The sequence below is a fragment of the Bufo gargarizans genome, chromosome 5, assembly GCF_014858855.1.
Source record: "Bufo gargarizans isolate SCDJY-AF-19 chromosome 5, ASM1485885v1, whole genome shotgun sequence".
Lineage (NCBI taxonomy): Eukaryota > Metazoa > Chordata > Amphibia > Anura > Bufonidae > Bufo > Bufo gargarizans.
This window is the reverse complement of record NC_058084.1, coordinates 106,272,248-106,294,589: the sequence shown is the minus strand read 5'-3', so window position 1 is coordinate 106,294,589 and position 22,342 is coordinate 106,272,248. Positions and strand designations below refer to the sequence as shown.

The 22,342-nt window shown below is 43.7% G+C and overlaps 1 protein-coding gene across 3 annotated transcripts in view; it reads left to right on the top strand.

Moving 5' to 3' along the window:
- DNAJC5B (DnaJ heat shock protein family (Hsp40) member C5 beta) overlaps positions 1-22,342 on the top strand; it is a 206,692-nt gene that overhangs the window by 2,326 nt on the left and 182,024 nt on the right. The window contains exons 2-5 of one of the 3 annotated variants that reach the window (XM_044295272.1): positions 6,588-6,680; positions 7,979-8,084; positions 10,006-10,050; positions 11,472-11,564. The exons of 1 other annotated variant lie outside the window; for it this stretch is intronic. The gene's annotated coding sequence lies outside the window, so the exon portion shown is untranslated. The remainder of the gene's footprint in view (positions 1-6,587; positions 6,681-7,978; positions 8,085-10,005; positions 10,051-11,471; positions 11,565-22,342) is intronic. One more of the 3 variants, XM_044295271.1, reaches the window with a different exon arrangement.

Genomic DNA, 22,342 nt, shown 5'->3' with positions numbered 1-22,342 from the left:
CAATCTTATCAACTATAGAACACTTGCCCTCCCATAACTAGTCCAGGAACCCGTATCAGAGTATTGTTCCTGAGCAATGCGCTGACCTGAATTGAAGTCGTGGGCCAGTTGTCAGCCCTCAATTGCGCAATGTCCCTTTTAGTTATGGGGTCCTTGTAGTAAACGTGGCAAACACTTTTGGCCTTATAACACAGAGTTCCTATCCAATTAACGGGCCTAGTCGCAGTCTCTTAGGCGCTAATCTGCAATTAGGTGCGTGCACGATTTTTCTGACCCTGGTCTTGTTCTGTATACTATGATGTCTTTAAACTGAACAGCAACAAGTCTCTTCAGCAAACATGAGGTCCTGCAGGATAGGCAGCACTCCATTCCAAAGCTCCTAACAGCCTTCTTGGAAACAATCCTTTGACTCCGGACAGGATCTGGGTACAGGACAGCAATCAATCCCTCTCTGCTGCGATTCCGGCCACTCCAGGACACACTGACGCCAGTATTCGACCGGATTCTGTTCACACACAGTCCTTCTCTGTTCCTCTCAATGACTCAAAATGCCCAATTACAGAACCTGTTACGCCCTATAACGTGGTTTGAGCATACTATTTCTCAAGATCCTACCCCCCACAAATTGATCTCACAATGGTATAATAAACTAAGGACTCCCCCTACTACCCTAACGCCAGCCTTCATTAGATTATGGGAAAAAGACCTAGATAAATGCTTCTCCCTGGAAGAAACCCTCATTATATATAATTCCTCACATAAGGCCTCGAGATGTGTGAAGATTCAAGAGAACAACTATAAAATTATAACAAGATGGTACAAAACACCTGACAAGACATGTTTATACTCAGCTTCGGCATCTGACGTATGTTGGAGATGCTTAAAACAAAAAGGTACTTTTCTCCACTTATGGTGGACTTGCCCGATTTAGTTAAAATGGTGGATTAACATCTTACACAACGTGTAATAAGATATGTAAATCAAATATTACTCCAGCACCTGAGGTTGCCCTCTTGAATCTCTATCCTCGAGACCCCCCCCCCCACCTAACTTGACACTTTTTAAGCATCTAGTAAATGCGGCCAAATTGTTGGTCCCAGTACTAAGGCTGTCCATTGATGTTCCAACTATGGAGCAATGGTTCCTGAAAATTGACCAGATTTACCGCCTAGAGGAGTTATCATCATGGGAATTGAGGTCCCATCATAAATTCCTAAAAATCTGGAGTCATTGGTCCTCCTTTAGAGGCTACTAAGAAACCAACCTGTAGAGGTTAAATTATCAGGGTCCTTGATCGCCTTCTATAAATTTGCAACACTTATACACCTCTTATGCTCCCATTATCTCCTAATTTACAAATCCAATAGTAGAAGTAATCCTTCCTCCCAAGACCCGTCTCGGATGGGACCCCCGGATGCGACTCTCGAATTGGATTCTCGCATATAATCCTCAGATTTGACCTTTTGATATAATTTGCATTTCTGAGTCTCAGATGTGATCTATGGTTACACTTTGAAAATAAAAGTGAAGACCTTCATTTATTTTTCTAAATTGCTGTTTTCACAATGATTGGCCTCATGGACAACACTATGATATATATGATCTGATTGACCTGTATTATGTTTTGATACGTGTAGGAGTAGTGGAGACTTGTCATTCCTCCACTATTCATTTCTTGTATTACTTTGATTTGCTCAATAAAAGTTGTTGAAAATCAAAAAATAAAATACAAAAATAAATAAAAAAAAAACAAAAAAGATGGAAGCAGCTTTCTGGTTCTTCTCTAGACTGCCCAAACCCCACCTCTGAATATTCAAACACTTGCAATATGTTTGCTGTGTTAAGAAACAGCGGCATCTTGAATCAATATGCATGTGTACAGTATTCAGACAATGGTGACTGTTTCTCCATCTCACAATACATCCAGAATCCATCTTAACTCACAAAGATTTACCTTTTAATCATATTGTGAACAAGATCATTTATGCTCATCTGTTTAATAGTTATGCATTATTCTCATCTTTCAAAACCTCCCCTAAAAAAATATATCACTTTAACACACTTGTTGCATAATGGGATATTGTGTAATGTGTGAACTTAAACACCAGGTGTAGGTTCATGCAGTGTCAGACTGGGCTGTCTAGGGCCCACCAGTAAAATTTATTAATTTTGCCCACCATACGGATACATCCAAATATTACCTGCTCTCATGGCAGCAAGATGCTACAAGATGATTGATTATGGGGTCCCTGCAGCAATGCTGAGAAGGCAGGTCTCTGGGAAAGGAGGACACTGGCTGTCCTACCTCTGTGGCTATAAGTCATCTCAGACACATGAACGTGTCTATAATAATAAATGAGGTAGTTTCTTAACCCCTTAAGGACACAGGGCGTACAGGTACGCCCTTGTGCCCTGGTACTTAAGGACACAGGGCGTACATGTACGCCCTGTGCATTTTTCGATCACTGCCGTGCGGCTGGCAGTGATCGGAACCCGGTGCCTGCTCAAATCATTGAGCAGGCACCTAGGCTAAATGCGCGGGGGGGTCCTGTGACCCCCCATGTCGGCGATCGCGGCAAACCGCAGGTCAATTCAGACCTGCGGTTTGCTGCGATTTCTGCAGTTTCTGATCCCCGCGGTCCCTGACCGCGGGGATCAGAAACTTTAGGATTAAAAATTGTTTCCAGTATCCCTCCCCCCTGCACCCCTGAGTTATTTGAGCACGGTGGGAGGTGCAGGGGGAGGGTTGCGGGCGGTGCGGGAGGCGGGCGGTGCGGTAGGCGGGATCGCGATCCCCCACCTGCCTCCCATTGCGTAATCGGCGTCTAGTGGGTATTCCAGGGTGCCAGCACATTGCTGGCACCCTGGTATAAACGGCTGACATCTGTGATGCGATGTCAGCCGTTTAACCCTTTCCATACAGCGGTCCGTACGGACCGCTGTATGGAAAAGGTTAACAGCTCAGGGAGCTCCCTCCCTCTCCCATCGGGGGGCTGCTGTGCCTTTGCAGTCCCCCGAATGGAGAGGGAGAGAGCTTCCAGGCAGCCCCCCAAGCCCCGTCCTTACCCTTCCCCGTCTGCGAAGTTCTGGCAACTCCTGAGCAGACGGGGAAGGTTCCCATGGCAACAGGACGCCTTCTCAGGCGTCCTGCTGTCCATGGTTCTGAACAGATCTGTGCTGAAAGCATAGATCTGTTCAGACAAAGTGTAAGTAAAATACAGTACAGTACAATATATATTGTACTGTACTGTATTATGCAGACATCAGACCCACTGGATCTTCAAGAACCAAGTGGGTCTGGGTCAAAAAAAAAGTGAAAAAAGTGAAAATAAAGTAAAAATCAAAAAACACATTTATCACTGATCAAAAATGAAAAAAATAAAATTCCCTACACATGTTTGGTATTGCCGCGTCCGTAACGACCTGATCTATAAAACGGTCATGTTACTTTACCCGAACGGTGAACGCCATAAAAATAAAAAATTCAAAACTATGATGAAATTGGAATTTTGCCCACCTTACTTCCCAAAAAAGGTAATAAAAGTGATCAAAAAAGTCGCATCTACGCCAAAATTGTAACAATCAAACCGTTATCTCATCCCGCAAAAATCATACCCTACCCAAGATAATTGCCCAAAAACTGAAAAAGTTATGGCTCTTAGACTATGGAAACACTAAAACATGATTTCTTTTGTTTCAAAAATGAAATCATTGTGTAAAACTTACATAAATAAAAAAAAGTATACATATTAGGTATCGCCGCGTCCGTATTGACCGGCTCTATAAAAATATCACATGACCTAACCCCTCAGATGACCACCGTAAAAAAATTAAAATAAAAACGGTGTAAAAAAAGCAATTTTTTGTCATCTTCCATCACAAAAAGTGTAATAGCAAGCAATCAAAAAGTCATGTGCACCCCAAAATAGTGCCAATCAAACCGTCATCTCATCCCACAAAAAATGAGACCCTACTTAAGATAATCGCCCAAAAATTTAAAAAACTATGGCTCTTAGACTATGGAGACACTAAAACATTTTTTTTTGTTTTAAAAATGAAATTATTGTGTAAAACGTACATAAATAGAAAAAATTGTATACATATTGGGTATCACCGCGTCCGTGACAACCTGCTCTATAAAATTACCACATGATCTAACCTGTCAGATGAATGGTGTAAATAACAAAAAAAAAAACGGTGCCAAAAAAGCAATTTCTTGTTACCTTGCCGCACAAAAAGTAATATAGAGCAACCAAAAATCATATGTACCCTAAACTTGTACCAACAAAACTGCCACCCTATCCCGTAGTTTCTAAAATGGGGTCACTTTTTTGGAGTTTCTACTTTAGGGGTGCATCAGGGGGGCTTCAAATGGGACATGGTGTAAAAAAAAACAGTCCAGCAAAATCTGCCTTCCAAAAACCGTATGGCATTCCTTTCTTTCTGCGCCCTGCCGTGTGACCGTACAGCGGTTTACGACCACATATGAGGTGTTTCTGTAAACTACAGAATCAGGGCCATAAATAATGAGTTTTGTTTGGCTGTTAACCCTTGCTTTGTAACTGGAAAAAAAATATTAAAATGGAAAATCTGCCAAAAAAGTGAAATTTTGAAATTGTATCTCTATTTTCCATTAAATCTTGAGCAACACCAAAAGGGTTAACAAAGTTTGTAAAATCAGTTTTGTATACCTTGAGGGGTGTAGTTTCTTAGATGGGGTAACTTTTATGGAGTTTCTACTCTAGGGGTGCATCAGGGGGGCTTCAAATGGGGCATGGTGTCAAAAAACCAGTCCAGCAAAACATGCCTTCCAAAAACCAAACGGCGCACCTTTCACTCTACGCCCCGCTGTGTGGCCGTACAGTAGTTTACGGCCACATATGGGGTGTTTCTGTAAACGGCAGAGTCAGGGCAATAAAGATACAGTCTTGTTTGGCTGTTAACCCTTGCTTTGTTAGTGGAAAAAATGGGTTAAAATGGAAAATTAGGCAAAAAAATGAAATTCTCAAATTTCATCCCCATTTGCCAATAACTCTTGTGCAACACCTAAAGGGTTAACAAAGTTTGTAAAATCAGTTTTGAATACCTTGAGGGGTGTAGTTTCTTAGATGGGGTCACTTTTATGGAGTTTCTACTCTAGGGGTGCATCAGGGGGCTTCAAATGGGACATGGTGTCAAAAAACCAGTCCAGCAAAACCTGCCTTCCAAAAACCAAGCGGCGCACCTTTCACTCTACGCCCCGCTGTGTGGCCGTACAGTAGTTTACGGCCACATATGGGGTGTTTCTGTAAACGGCAGAGTCAGGGCAATAAAGATACAGTCTTGTTTGGCTGTTAACCCTTGCTTTGTTAGTGGAAAAAATTGGTTAAAATGGAAAATTAGGCAATAAAATGAAATTCTCAAATTTCATCCCCATTTGCCAATAACTCTTGTGCAACACCTAAAGGGTTAACAAAGTTTGTAAAATCAGTTTTGAATACCTTGAGGGGTGTAGTTTATAGAATGGGGTCATTTTTGGGTGGTTTCTATTATGTAAGCCTCGCAAAGTGACTTCAGAGCTGTAGTGGTCCCTAAAAATTGGATTTTTGTAAATTTCAGAAAAATTTCAAGATTTGCTTCTAAACTTCTAAGCCTTGTAACATCCCCAAAAAATAAAATATCATTCCCAAAATAATTCAAACATGAAGTAGACATATGGGGAATGTAAAGTCATCACAATTTTTAGGGGTATTACTATGTATTACAGAAGTAGAGAAACTGAAACTTTGAAAAGTTGTGTGCTAGAAAGGAGGATTGTTTGTGAAGCCTAACATACATTTTATTGTTGGCCCTGTATATGAATGCACTATACCTTTAAGACTTTAGCAGTGGGACCTTGGCTTGGCTGAAGTCAGGGATCAAATGTGAGATTGCTGGAATGTTGCTGTTCATGGGTTATTTTGTAGGTGGGGCCTGGTCATAAATAGATGGAGCATCTCATTATTAGTAAGCTATATCGTATGGCAGGGAGCTGCCGAGCCAGAGTTCACCTGTTGTTAGCCCTCATTGAGGAGGATCTGTGGTTGGACCTGGGCCTGCTGACAGAGCTAAAGACCCTGAAATCCAACAGTTTGGTGAAGGTATTTGAGTGAGTGCTCACCCCACTGAGGAGACCACTTCTGGCCTGGAGACCAGAAATAGTAGTCCCAAGCCTGACGGACTGGAGTGAATAGTACCTTAAGACTGTGAGCCTTACAACTGTCCATTAACTGTGTATGATGTCATAGGCAACCATTACTTTAGAAAAAAGACAATCACACGTAATCCAAGTAAATCAATTGAAATTTATTTAAATTTATGGTACTTAAATGGCCGCGATGCTTATTACGTTTACCAATAAATTATTGATGTATAACCAACAGAAAACCAATTAATCATCAACCAATCAAATTAATCAAAATAATAATTAACCGTCAGTCCACTCAGAGAGTGACTTAACCCCCGTCAATAAGCAAGCGACTAATCAAATAAAATTAGGGAGGGAGGGAGGGTGTCTGTTGGAAAAACTTACGTGAATGTGCCAGTAATGAGGGTTTCTTCTTTTATAGGCTCAGAAAGACCGTTGAGAAGCCGTCCAATCAGCTGTCAAGAAGACCCCGAGATCAACAGACCCAGGGATTAATCCAAACTCATATAAACAGGTAAGAAATAATAAGTTTAAAGCCATCACTTGTAGGTTGCCATGACATCATGGCTCCCCACAAGTTATGCACAGTGGTTCGCTCCATGATGTCATAGGCAACCATTACTTTAGAAAAAAGACAATCACACGTAATCCAAGTAAATCAATTGAAATTTATTTAAATTTATGGTACTTAAATGGCCGCGATGCTTATTACGTTTACCAATAAATTATTGATGTATAACCAACAGAAAACCAATTAATCATCAACCAATCAAATTAATCAAAATAATAATTAACCGTCAGTCCACTCAGAGAGTGACTTAACCCCCAAAGCGCCAAATCGGAAACGAAGTGGCCAACAAAGCATCGCAATCAATTAAGTAGCATATTTCTCAATCATATTTTGAAGGTCAGAAATGAATATATCACAACCAATTTCTGAAAGTTGATCCGAACCAGGACAATACATTCCTTTTAAAAAACCTTCAAGCTCTACATGTCTGTAAGAGAATTGACCAATACTTTGCATAAACTTCTCCATTTTATTATTGACTCTTTTTCTTATTTTGTCCAAAAATGACAATTCAGGACTGGACCAAGAGAATTTAGGAATAATATCCGAGAGTATTAGAACAGAATTTAGTAAAATTTGTCTTATCTTGCAAATCAATTCCTGAAGTTCGTAGATCAACAAATGAGTTTTTATCTTACCTATGTCAAAAGACCCAACATGTAAAATTACTAATTCAGGAATGTAACCTTTCGAGAACAAATAGTCAACTTCAAAAAGAACATTTGAGATCCGGAGGTTAGGAAATGCTTTCCACTGGATACAAAATTCCTCCGAAAAACCTAAATTTTTTGTGGATTTTCTGATATTGGAACGGTCCATTACACATCTAATTAATTCGTCACCAATTATCCAAATATTCCGTTTGGTTCCTGCAATTAATGAACAAGTAGATTAGGTCTAATATAACGCTTGTAACAGTTGGAATTCCATCTTCCAATGCGTTTTATAATGGAAAAATCTAAACCTATTTTTGCCGCAAATGTTGCTGCACCTATTCGAAAAGAATGCGCTGAAATTTTTTGATTAGAATGACCTAAATTTTGTAAACATTTATGTAAAACAAAGTTAAATTGGTATTTCGTTAAATATGAGCCATCCACATGAGTGAATAAAGCTGAAAAAGAATTCTCTCTCATACTTAACCACTTTGACATAAGTTCATATGGGCATATACCTTTATAAGAGAATTTATTAAGAGTAAGCCAAATACCTTTTCCCATTTGATCGGTCTTAGATTTCAGAAATGACCAGAGGAGGATCAGAATACTTATTTTCTGCTGCAATCTCTCCAATTCGAAGGGCGGCAAAAAAAGTTAAAGAAAAAGCTGCAGAAAACAAACACTCTTCGTAAGCCGAAGAACAAACTTTAGATAATAGATTTAAAATTCCAGCCAATTGGGGAACGGACAATGGATTGGTTTTATCCCTCGGAATCGAAGATTTTTTGATACCTTTAATTAATTGCTTAATTTTGAAATTATTTAATATTGAATTATGACCATTCAATTTAAAAAAAAGAAAGAAATAGCAGATAATCTTTTTGAGATAGATTCAGCTGCTAAACCCTTTTTCCATAAATAAATTATGAAAGCGTTGAAATTCTCCAGATTAAATTCCGTGGCTGATAATCGACCCAATCCGCAAAACTCCTTCCAATCGAACCATGCAGCAGAATAGGCTGCCCATGTATTTTTAGCTAACGAATACATTAATAATTCGTTATTTATTCTTCTGTAAGACTCCATAACTGATCTGGACAAGGTATACCTTTCAAAGATGCTTGGGGTGCCATTGTGAAAATTTTCGAAAGCTGCTGACAAGATAAAGCATCAGCAATAATGTTACTTTTACCTGGAATAAATTTTGCTTTTAACCAAATGTTATATTAAAGACAATGTAAAACCAATTTACGTAATAAAGAAGATACAAGAGGAGACTTGGATGACAAACAATTTATGGCAAAAACCACACCCATGTTGTCTGAACATAATAAAATGCGCCTGTTTTTAAAATCCTCTTGACAGATTAATAAAGAAACCAAAACAGGGAAGAGTTCAAGAAAAACTAAATTTTTTGAATAATATTTGTTTTCTAGCCAAGATTGAGGCCATTTTTCAGCAGACCAGTTATTGTTGAAGAATGCTTCATAACCAATGGCACCCGAAGCATCAGTGTAAAAAGATAGAGAGTCGGAGTCTATAAATTCTTCCTGCCAAATTGTATGTCCATTGAAATCTTTCATAAAATGTAACCATATGTTAATATCACTTTTTAATTCCCTTGTTAATCTAATGTGAGAATAATGAGAGGACTTACCTGCTGTTGCTGCGTAAAGTCTTTTAGAAAATACCCTACCCATGGGAATAACTGTAGTGATAAAATTTAGGGATCCAAGTAATGACTGTAATTGTTTCAGAGTAGTTTTTTCCTTGCTTACCATAGAAGATAATAGATGAGTGGTTTCAGAAATTTTAACCATAGGAATACTGAATTCCATAGTATCCGTATTGATGCAAATACCAAAAAAAAAATTTCAAGGTAGTAGTAGGAAGAACTTTTTTTTTTTTTTTTTTTTTTTTTTTTTTTTTTTTTAGTTTTTTCCACAGCCAACGGTATGTTAAAATAATCAGCTACTGCTATAAATTTATTAAGAAGATTCAAACATTCTGGAGTATCCATACGACCTATGAATAAAAAATCATCTAGGTAATGTAAGATAAATCCAGAATATGAATGAATTTTTACTAACCAATGTAAAAAAGTGGAAAAAGCTTCGAAATAGAAGCATGAAAGAGTAAAACCCATGGGTAAGGCCATGTCATAAAATAACTTATCCAAAATTTTAAACCCAAGAGAATTATAACCTGTAGGATGTATTGGTAATAATCTGAATGCAGATTTTATATCTGCTTTAGCTAAAAGAGAGTGTCTACCAGCTTTCTGAAGAAAATCCAGAGCTTGATCAAAGGAAGAATATTTTACACTAGCTTTATTCTTATCAATTTCATCGTTTAGGGAAGAAAATTTTGGAAAAGATAAATTATGAATGAGACGATAAGAATTGCACTCTTTCTTAGGGACAATAGCTAAAGGAGAAACACGAAAATTAATAAAGGGAGGAGAATCAAAAGGACCAGCTATTCTACCTGCGGACATCTCCGACAAATTTTTAATTTTTTTTTTTTTTTTTTTTTTTTTTTTTTTTTTTTTTTTTTTTTTAATTTTTTTTTTTTTTTTTTTTTAACAATGTCTAAATTTTTCTTAACAGAATATGCGTTTTCCGCAATAACACAACCCGGACCTTCAAATTGAGGTACGTAAAAACCTTCAGAAAAACTTTTAAGCAGTAAATTAGCCATCTGTGTGTTTGGATAAAGTTTTACCCACTGCAGTAATCTTCGCAAATACAGAGGTGTCACCTGGCTTATTTGCATGAAAGTCTCTGATGGAATTTGGGAAATGAATTCCTTGCTTCTTAAAACATTTGATAACTGGGTGAGGGCCTGAACAGAAGGAACATTCGTGGCGATATCTGCAGTTGGATTGCCATCTGCAGAAAGCCTCGTTAAAGGCGAAACAAATACCTTTTTTGAGATTACTGGGACTTGATTGTTGACGAAAAAGATAATTTTTATTAGGGAGCATAAGGCTCAACCAAAGTCCTACGTCTTTGTTACCCCAGTTTAAATTCGGATAGACTGCAATCTTTTGACGAAAAGATTCGTCACAAGAGCACCAGCCCATACCTCCAAAGTTCCTATATGCCTCTAATATGGAATCTATGTGATAAAAGAGACCGGTACATAAAGATGGGTGTTTTTCCCCTAAAACTACGGAATAGATACAAAAAGCCTGAATCCAAATAAGAAAAAATTTTTGTACCGGTTTCTTTTTCTCATCAGAATCAGATTTTTTATCCTTATTAACTACTGATTGTCTAATTCCAGAACTATTTTCTAGTTCCGGAACAAAGAGATCGGAAGATTTTTTAATAGAATTAGAAATAGAAACATTTGGATTACAATCCATTACATTGGAGGCAATATTGGATGGGTTAGAAGTGACAGGCTCAGACCAAACATTGCCTGATGTAACGGATTGATTGTTAAGAAATTGCATAAATTCATTGAATAATTGCAACTTAAAAGATGAGTTAATTATAGTATTAGAATTATCTTGGGCAGAAGTGCCCTGCAATTTGCAGTCACTTAGATAGATGTCAGTATTTTTCTCACCACTTAAATGCTGCTCCAGTTGACAGTTGGGCTGCATAACCGAAGCTGACTGAGAAGTGACAGTTGCTGAAGAAGTGCGTCTATGGTGAGAGGCACCTTTACTGGATGATGGCTGCTGTGCGGATCTCTTTTTTGAAGAAGGAGGCGCATATTGGGATGGAGAATATGCCCTCTTTTCCTTGCGGTTGCGTTTCTTTGCTGGCGAAATAACCTCCGGTTCACTGCGCATGCGCGCGCCAGGACGGAGGTTAAATTGATTAGATTAGGGCTCGCGCTGCTGACTGGGCAGACGAAATCAGTATCAGGAGTAGCAGGGATAATTTCTTCCTGTCCGGACGGTAAGCGCAGACATTGCTGTAACCATTCTTCACCTCCGTTGCCTTCAGCCTTCAAAATGAGTTGTTTAAGTAATTCCTCCATGGATAGAAACAGAGCAGGTGTTTGTCTGTTGGAAAAACTTACGTGAATGTGCCAGTAATGAGGGTTTCTTCTTTTATAGGCTCAGAAAGACCGTTGAGAAGCCGTCCAATCAGCTGTCAAGAAGACCCCGAGATCAACAGACCCAGGGATTAATCCAAACTCATATAAACAGGTAAGAAATAATAAGTTTAAAGCCATCACTTGTAGGTTGCCATGACATCATGGCTCCCCACAAGTTATGCACAGTGGTTCGCTCCAGTCTGTGAGAAGTGGCCTCGACAACTGTACCGAGAGATGCACTGTAGCTTGAGTAAAGGGACTGTCCTGTAGTTAGTGACCACTGCCTGTGAAAACTATTTTGAGTACACTGTGAGTATGGCAAGATTCTGTCCAGTTACTTAGGGGGTGTACCAGACAGTTGCCCCATCTGCAGACCCTAACATATTGATTTACATACATCTGTATAAGCAAAGAGAACTATTATAAAGGGGCAGAGTCTGACAACCGCTACTGCTACGCCTCCGTGCTCTTCACACTCCTCCCTTCTCCCTGATTGACAGTACTAGACATCTTGCCTGTGTTCTCACACCTGCATGGTGGCTCACTTATGGTCACTGGTGGTGCTGCGGCCCAGGAGGAGCAGAAGTGGAGGATGGAGGTATTAGTGGTTCTGACTGTTAAAGTCAATCACGGTGGAATTCCTTACACGGTAGCTCCCTAGGGCAATACAGTGAAAAGAGGGCACACCCTTTCTTCCCCCAGGGAACACCATGATGTTGGAGCTACAGCCTGATGGTAGTCGGATGTCCGAGATGTATGGGTGCAAGCAAGGTGTGTACAGTGCAATGGCCAGGGTATGGTGCAAGAGTCAGTAACCAGATCAGATGTACACTGTGCAAGAATAAATATCTCTCTTTACTGAAGTGCAAAATAAGAGTTATAGTACATCCAACGATAGCAACACACAGTTCAATTCTTGTAGAAGTGTACACTGTGCAATTCTTCCTAGATAACTATGTATGGATTTAGGCAAGGATGGGAGTTATGGCCCTCTTCTCTCTCTTTCTGTTTCAAGTCTCTTTCTGCAGAATCGATGGTGGGCATTCGTACCTTTACAATGGTTGTTTAGATAGCAAGTTACCTTACTGACTCCAATGGCCATGCAGAATCTAGGTTCTCTCGTTCTCTCCTTTTCTTACTCCTTCTCTCCTTCCATAGATGATGCAGAGATTGTTCGAGTCTCTGTGGCTTTTTAGGCCTAAGAAGAGGAAGCACAAGTTACAGCTATCATTCCCTTCCAAACTCAAATCTAAACTATAGCCAGAGGTGAAGTCAGTCCACACCTAACCTCCTACAAGTGCTGGGCCAGGGTTGTTAACCCTGGCTGTGCCTTCCATACATGGTTGTACTGGGTACAATACATAGCATGACATAATATAACATAGAGAAATTAACAATTTGCAGATACCCTCTTGCTCTAGGGCAGTGTTTCCCAACCAGTGTGCCTCCAGCTGTTACAAAGCTACAACTCCCAGCATGCCCGCACAGCCAAGTGCTGTCCGGGCATGCTGGCAGTTGTAGTTTTGCAACAGCTGGAGGCACACTGGTTGGGAAACACTGCTCTAGGGTACTGCAGTGGTCCAGCGTTATTGTGGTGGACCATTGTCATCAGTGTGTTTAACAAAATCATACATTCCACTAGGAATGCATGGTTTTGCAAATGTGCTGTGACAAATATGCTGGTAATCAATGGTGGCAGTGGAACCTTTACAGGGCTATTGTCATGGAACCATGAACCAGACGTACAACAAGAGATAAGTGGAACTAAGAAGGCTTTATTGAAAATCAAGCTGTAGCAAAAGTCCAAACGGATGGCTAAACCGAAGCAGGGTCTTGCGTAGACAGAGGTCAGGAACCAGGAGGGTAGTCAGACGAAGCCTGGATCAGGAACCAGCAGGGTAGTCAGACGAAGCCAGGATCAGGAACCAACGGGGTACTCAGACGAGGCCAGGATCAGGAACCAGAAGCAGCAGCAGTCTTAGAAGCATGTGAACACAGGAGGACCAAGCAAGGAACTGAAGCCACAGACCTTCTATATATATGAGCTAGGCATCCAGCTCCTCCCAGTGGGAAGGAGAAGCCGCAGGGTGGGAGGCTACAAGAAACCCAGAAACCAAGATGGCCGCCAGCACATGTCAAACGAAGGAGAACAGTAAGAAGGTAAGACCATGACAGTACCTCCCCCTCAAGGGCCCCTCCTCCGCGGAGTAAGGAACGGTTTCTGAGGGAAGCGTGCGTGGAAGGCTCGGAGCAAAGCAGGAGCATGGACATCTGCGGAGGGAACCCAGGAACGCTCCTCTGGACCATAACCACGCCAATGGACCAAAAACTGCAACCGACCGCGGACCAGGCGTGAGTCCAGGATATTGCTCACCTCATATTCCTCACGATTGCCCACTTGGACCGGACGGGGCCGAGGAACCGAGGAAGTGAAACGATTACACACCAATGGCTTCAACAGGGAGACATGAAACACGTTGGAGATCCGCATGCCAGGAGGAAGCGCAAGGGCATAGGCTACCGGGTTTACCCTGCGAAGCACTCGGAAGGGACCAACAAAGCGAGGCGCCAGCTTGGGAGTGGGCACTCGAAGGTTGAGGTTGCGGGTGGACAACCATACACGGTCTCCGACCTGGTAGGAAGGAGCGGGCGCTCGTCTGCGATCAGCCTGGAGTCTCTGGCGCTGCGCAGAGACCTCAAGGGACCTCTGGATCTGTACCCAAGAAGCACGTAGGACGGAAAGGTGATCCTCCACAGCCGGAGTATCCTGGGGAGAGAATACCTCCGGTAACACGGCAGGTTGGAACCCATAATTGGCCATGAAGGGAGACGTCCCAGAGGAAGAGTTCACCGCCGTGTTCCTGGCAAACTCAGCCCAAGGCAGGAGGTCAACCCAATTGTCTTGGTGATCGGAGACATAGCAACGAAGGAATTGCTCCAAGGCCTGATTGGATCGTTCTGCGGCCCCATTGGACTGAGGGTGGTAGGCCGAGGAGAAAGAGAGATGAATCCCCAACTGGGAGCAAAAGGCGCGCCAGAACCTGGACACAAACTGACTCCCCCGATCCGACACAATCTCCTTGGGCAAACCGTGCAACCGGAAGACCTCCCTGGCGAAAATCGTGGCCAACTCTTGTGCAGAGGGTAACTTCTTGAGAGGAACACAGTGGCACATTTTGGAAAACCGATCCACAATCATGAGAATGACCGTATGGCCTCGGGATGCAGGGAGGTCCACAATGAAATCCATCCCCAGGTGTGACCATGGGCGCTCCCCGGTGGCTATGGGTTGCAAAAGGCCCAACGGAAGGTGCCGAGGGGACTTACTCTGGGCACAAACGGAGCATGCCGCTACATATGCGGCGATGTCGGAACGTAGAGAAGGCCACCAGAACAGACGTGAAACAGCCCAGGACAGCTGATTCTTTCCAGGATGCCCCGCGGCCTTGGAGTTATGGTAGGTTCGCAACAACCGAGTGCGCAACTCCTCAGGCACAAAACACCTGCCGTTGGGTCTCCCAGAGGGAGCACCAGATTGAGCCGCCAAAATCTGCTCACCCAGGGGAGAGGTCAGGCTGGTGCGAATGGCGGCCAGGATCTGATTCGGAGGTATGACCGAAGTCGGAATCGACTCCTCCCCGGACAGCTCGGAGTACTGCCGTGATAAGGCATCCGCTCTGATGTTCTTGGAACCGGGTAGGTAGGAGACCACGTAATTAAAACGTGACAAGAACAGAGCCCATCTGGCCTGACGTGGTGTCAATCTCTTGGCCTCAGAAAGGTAGGTCAGATTCTTGTGGTCCGTCAGGATGAGAACCGGAACCACCGATCCCTCGAGCAAGTGCCTCCATTCTTTAAGGGCCTGCACGATGGCCAATAACTCCCTGTCACCAATCTGATAGTTGCACTCCTGCGGAAGACAGTTTCTGGGAGTAAAACCCACAAGGAAGCAGAGGACCCTCTGGTGTTCTACGCTGAGACAGAAGGGCGCCTACTCCCGTCTCAGACGCGTCCACCTCGAGGACAAAGGGCAACCCAGGGTTGGGATGCGACAGAATCGGAGCCGACACAAAGGCGGACTTTAGAGCCTCAAAAGCTCGGATGGCCTCGAGCGGCCAGACCTGGAAATTACTGCCCTTCCTGGTCAGATCCGTGAGAGGCTTGGCTAGCATAGAAAAGTCCCTGATGAACTTCCGATAATAATTGGCGAAGCCCAAAAAGCGCTGCAGGGCACTGGAGACCACTGGGCTGGGGCCACTGTAAGACAGCCGAAACCTTCTCAGGATCCATGGAGAACCCCTCAGCGGAAATGATGTAACCTAAGAAGGTTACCTGGGATCGGTGAAATTCGCATTTCTCAAGCTTACCGAACAGCCTGTTCTCTCGTAACCGTTGCAACACTCGTCTGACATCCATAATGTGGGCCTCCATGGATTCAGAATATACCAAGATGTCATCCAAATAGACCACCACACACTGCTGCAACAGGTCACGGAAAACATCGTTGATGAATTCCTGGAAGACTGCGGGCGCATTGCACAACCCAAAGGGCATAACCAAGGATTCATAATGACCGGTCCTGGTGTTAAACGCGGTCTTCCACTCATCGCCCGCCTTGATCCTTACCAGGTTATATGCCGCCCTCAGGTCGAGTTTGGTAAAGACCGTGGCCCCTTTGAGGCGATCGAACAGCTCGGAAATCAAGGGTATCGGGTAAGCGTTCTTGATCGTGATGCGATTGAGACCCCTGTAATCGATGCAAGGCCTCAACTCACCGCCCTTCTTTTTCACAAAGAAAAATCCAGCCCCTGCCGGGGACGAGGATTTGCGAATGTGTCCGCGTGAAAGCGCCTCCCTCACGTACTCCTCCATGGCCTCATTCTCCGCTACCGACAGTGGATAGACTTTGCCACGAGGAGGAACGGCACCAGATTGTAACTCTATGGCACAATCGTATGGGCGGTGCGGAGGTAGGGCAACCGCGTGCACTTTATCGAATACATCCCGGTACTCTTCGTATTCAGGAGGCAACAGAGAGTCCGAGGAAGTACACAGCAACTTGACAGGCCCATGGATGCAACTAGCCCCACACTGCGGTGACCACGAGAGGATCTCGGCCGATCTCCAATCGAAAGTCGGATTATGCTTCTGGAGCCAGGGGTACCCCAAGACCACCGAGTAGTGTGGAGACTGAAATCACCTGGAGACAGACCTGACTCTCTGTGAACTGGCACCAATGGCTATCCCCACTGGAAGGGTCTCATGAGTCACGTGTGGCGGCAGAAGGGGTCTGCCGTCTATCGCCTCAAGAGCCAGTGGGGAACCTCGAGGCTGCAGAGGAATGGAATTGGCGGCAGCGAACACACTATCAATGAACAAACCACCAGCACCAGAGTCCACCAACGCCTGGGTCGTCACCGAGCCCCCGACCCAGGAGAGGACAACAGTGATCAGTGGTTTGTCAACACGGGTAAACCGGGGACGAGGAGACTCCACCCAAGATCTGCCCCCGACAGGATCTCAGGTGCGAGCGTTTCCCGGACGGTTCGGACATGCCAACCGAAAATGCCCACCGAGACCACAGTACATGCATCGGCCCTCGCGTCTCCGGAGTACCCTCTCCCCCTCGGACAGGCGAGCAAACCCCAGCTGCATGGGTTCACCCCCAGACAAGTCATCCCCAGGAGGCGTGGGAGGAGAGGGAGGCACGGGTGGGACAGCAAACGTAGGCGCCAATCTGTTAGAAGACCTCCGCAGGCTCTCCTTAAAGGAAGGTCTCTCCCTGAGTCTGGTGTCAATCAAAATCAGGAAAGAAATAAGAGACTCGAGCTCCACTGGTAGGTCCTTAGCTGCAACCTCATCCTTCAAGGCATCCGAGAGACCATGAGAGAAAGCAGCGACCAGAGCCTCATTATTCCAGCCCACCTCTGCTGCCAGGGTACGAAACTCAATGGCGTATTCAGCTACGGATCGTGAACCCTGTCTGATGGACATAAGGAGCTTCGCAGCAGAGGCAGCACGAGCCGGCACATCGAATACCTTCCGAAGAGAAGCAACAAAACCGGAAAACTCGGCAACCACCGGATTGTTGTTCTCCCATAAAGGGCTGGCCCAGGCCAAGGCCTTGTCCGAGAGCAGCGAGATCAAGAAGCCCACCTTTGATCTCTCAGTAGGAAAGGCATGTGGCAGCAACTCGAAATAAATGCCCACCTGGTTAAGGAAACCTCGGCACTGAGTTGGCTCTCCCCCAAAGCGCTGTGGAAGGGGGGCAGAACCGGTCATACCCTGAGACACCGCAGGTGCAGCAACAGGTGTCGGGGTAGACTCTGGCGCAACAACCGGAGCGGCAGTAAGAGCGGGCCCAGGAGCGACAACCGACCCATCGGCAACGGAAGCGAAATAAGCCGTGCGTTCAAGCAGGGTTTGCAACGCCACAGCGAACCGACCCAACAGGTGATCCTGCTGATCAAGTCTGGCAATCAGCGTAGGTAGCGAGGATGGCCCTGTACCGTCAGAATTCATGGCTTGGTCCTAATGTCATGGAACCATGAACCAGACGTACAACAAGAGATAAGTGGAAATAAGAAGGCTTTATTGAAAATCAAGCTGTAGCAAAAGTTTAAACGGATGGCTAAACCGAAGCAGGGTCTTGCGTAGACAGAGGTCAGGAACCAGGAGGGTAGTCAGACGAAGCCTGGATCAGGAACCAGCAGGGTAGTCAGACGAAGCCAGGATCAGGAACCAACGGGGTAGTCAGACGAGGCCAGGATCAGGAACCAGAAGCAGCAGCAGTCTTAGAAGCATGTGAACACAGGAGGACCAAGCAAGGAACTGAAGCCACAGACCATCTATATATATGAGCTAGGCATCCAGCTCCTCCCAGTGGGAAGGAGAAGCCGCAGGGTGGGAGGCTACAAGAAACCCAGAAACCAAGATGGCCGCCAGCACATGTCAAACGAAGGAGAACAGTAAGAAGGTAAGACCATGACAGCTATACAGGGAGGAGAGAATACTGACCTTTTGATCCTCTCAGCAGTTGCACTTCTCAGCTGTCTGTGAAGCCGTCGTCCACATCTGTCCACCCGGAAGAGAAAGTGCTGAAGCAATGGTCAGCCTCCTGGTACTTGGAAAAAGTAATTTTCATATAAATAAAAATAAAGGTATCTCGGCATTGGTTCTACTTAGAAACAAAAGAAAGATATCAATTTAATCAACATGATCAAACCTGCCAGGCAATATGCCTAGTTTCTCAGGGTTTATCATGCTGACAGATGCTCTTTAAAGTTAATTTTAATTTTTGATTGGAATCATCCTTTACCCCTTAAAAGTGTTCTCTGGGAATTAGGAAAATGAAAATACTTAAATATTATTTTATTATAAATATATTCCCAAATACCTTTCATTAGATATAATGACTCATTTTGTCTGTAGAGCAATCATTAGGAGAAATAAAATGACCGCTGTCCTATTAGTACACAGAAAACCTGTCCTAATCACACAGCAGGACAAGTTACTTCACAGCACTGAGCTAAGGAGCTGCCTCATCTTCTTCTATAATCCTGAATACAGGTTAATACGATCTCTGTAGGAACGAGGAGGCATGAAGTGCAGAGAGGAGGGTGGGAGTGATGTGGATAATGTGCAGCAGCACTTGTATGCAGTGTCCATTACCACAGTTTGTCCTGTCTGTCTTCTCTGTCTCCTCATGAACTGCATTGCCACAGAGATTCAGTTATAGTTCTTATAATCTGTATTCAGGATCATAACCCCTGACAAGTAGGAGAGGAGGATGAGGCAGCTCTTTACCTCAGTGCTCAGAAGTAACTTGTCCTCCTGTATGATTAGGACAGGTTTTGTGTGTACTAATAGGACGGCGGCCATTTTGTTTCTCCTAATGATTGCTCCCTAAACAAAATGAACAATTATAAATAATGAAAGGTATATGGGAATATATTTACAATAAAGTAATATTTAAGTATTTAAATTTTCTACCAGAATATTTTGCAACCAGAATATTTTGATCCTAAAAGACCAGACAAACTTAAGAAATCATGCACATGTGGGTAGTTTAAAAGCCCTAACATTTTTGTTAGGCTTTAAATAATAATTTATATTTGTTTTTCTCATAACACATAGGACTGTTTTAGCTTTTTGATACAATTTTTTCTTTTTTATGTACAAAAATCTATAAATAAATAAATATTAAAAAGTTGATAGATCTTGCTTTTCATGCATTTTTGTGTTCTTGTTCTTCAGAATATACACATAATTTTATCTATTAATTCTTATTTACATTTTAGAAAGATTATTGTGTATAAAGGATAACAACAACATGCTAGGAGCAAGGGTACACGGCAACATGTGTCGTACGACAGGAAAGTTGTGCTACATTCCAAGTAATGATTGTCAATGGTGTTGCAATGAGACACATGACATGCTGCGACTGCGATGCGTCAGTAGGCAAAAATCCAGAAATGCTGGATTTTGTGTCGCAAGTCGTAGGTTGCATGTGACTCTTACTCCATTGACTTGCACATGACACCCGAGTCGGGTGTTTTCACAGCCAAAGCACAGTTCTAAAATAGTTGTTTCAGACAAGTCGCACATATTTTTATGTTGCACAACTTTTCTGTGACTTGCTGTTGCGTCTTGCGCAACACATGTCGCGTGTTGCCGTACCCTTATGCATCCAACAAAATTTAGGAGATGCATGACCACATAAAACCAAAGATCTAGGTCTATAATTTTTATGCAAAACTTGCTAGTTAAGTTAGCTTTGATGACGATTTTCATTACTTCCATGCATCTAGTAATTCTTTCTTTGAAAGGGAAGTAGAATGATGGTGAATACATTGACGTCACTTGGGTTCATAAATAAGAACTGTTTCCTGTCAGTTTAACCACAGAACTTTCTAAACTGTAACATACTGTTAAAAAATCTAATTAAGCTGTGAAAAAAAACATAAGGGAGTATACTGTTATTAGCAAATCTACTCGTACACAATGTTTCTCAACCACAGAAGTCTTTTTTTTTTTTTTTTCGTAATCAGTGAAGAGCAGTTAAATGTCTTGCAAATGTTATGTTGAAAGTCTGCACTTATGAATGCCAATGGATATGTCTGCACACATCTGTTAATAAAGTAACAAGATTCAGCTGATAAATACAAAATATTTAGGCGTCATTATTTAAATTAAAGAGGTTCATTCTCTGAACCCGGACATGCTCCCATTTTCACCCAGGCAGCCCCTACTGAATCTCGCAGGGCAAAGATATTTTTAGGAGATCCGGTTCTCCATGGGGAAAGCTAGTCGGAGGCTTCCGCCTAGCAGTGAGCCCGGTGACATCACTGGCACTGTAAAATGGCTAGGGCAGTGCTAAAGCCCGCCCATCAGAGCTGGTGATGTCACCGAATACACTGCTGGGAGGAAGCCTCCACCTAGTAGTTTTAAAAACATAAACAAAAATCCATTGCCCTGCGCGATCCAGCGCAGGGCAAGGGAGAGCTTCGGAGCATGAAATGGGGGTATGTCCGGGCTCAGCTCTGAACCCTGAGAACCCCTTTAAGAACAGTTCATTTTTAATAGTCACATTCCAAAAAGATGGCAAATTAAAGGGGTGTCTTCTGGTGCTGCTGGAACCCCCAGAAGTCAGATGCAGTGTCGGACTGAAATCCCTTCGGGACCTCCAGAGAAAATGATTCTGAGGGCCCAACCTTTGTGAATATAGGACCTTAAAGAGGACTTTCCATGGGTCGAGACATTATCAGTATCAGGATATGTAGGGCATAGTGCAGGGATCTAACTGCATTTATTATTTCTTCTGGGCGCCGCTCCATTCGCCTGCTGTGTCCCCCGTTGTATTCTCCCACCTGGTATGTTAATTTTAGCATCAGTACAGGGAGGAGGAGACTGCCCTGTTTCTCAATGGGTGTCTGCTTCTCTCTGCCTGTAGCGCTGTCCAATCGCAGTGGAGAGTGTCACAGCCAAGGAGAAGGATGAGTTTTTTTTCTTCTCCGTGGCTCTGACGCTCTTTGCTGCGATTGGACAGCGCTACAGCCAGGGGAGAAGAACACGCCTATTGAGAAACAGGGCAGTCTCCTCCTCCCAGTACCGATGCTAAAATTAACATACCAGGCGGGAGAATACAACGGCGGCCACATCGGGCGAAACGGAGAGGCGCTGTCACGGACGGTGTACAGGAAACAAGACAAAGCAACATGCATATATGACTGAGTGGATCCAAAGCTAAGGAACCAAAAGGGAGACCCCTGCACAAGACCTGAGACTTTCCCTGACTGCTCAGCCTATGCAAAGATCCCAGAGGTGGAAGGTTGCATATCCACGTACCTCGACTATATAACCCCTGAACACCCTACAATAGTGAGGGGACACGACCACCGGCTCCCTACACCAGACACGGAGGGAGTCAGGGTCACCTGGGATCCAGCAAACAGAAAATAACAGATAAATGTTCAGCACTTAACTTTGTAGCAGACTGGAAAACAAGATCAGCATGCACACACACTCCAGCAAGTAGTATAAGCCGCCCAGTAATGCATTATGGGGCGGAATTTAAAGGGATGCAATCAGTCCAACTCCATGACAGCTGAGAGAGGCTAACAAGATAAGGAACTGAACAGCACAACAAAGAGAACTCAAGGAGGAGGTTCTGAAAGGCCTCTGTCAGAGCTTCTCAGCTGTCTGGTTGTGACAGTACCCCTCCCTCTACGAGTGGACTCCGGACACTCAGAGCCCACCTTCTCAGGATGGGACCTATGGAAAGCCCTGATGAGACGAGAGGCCTTAATGTCCGTCACTGGGACCCACATCCTCTCCTCAGGACCATAACCCTCCCAATGGACAAGGTACTGAAGAGAACAGCGGACAAGA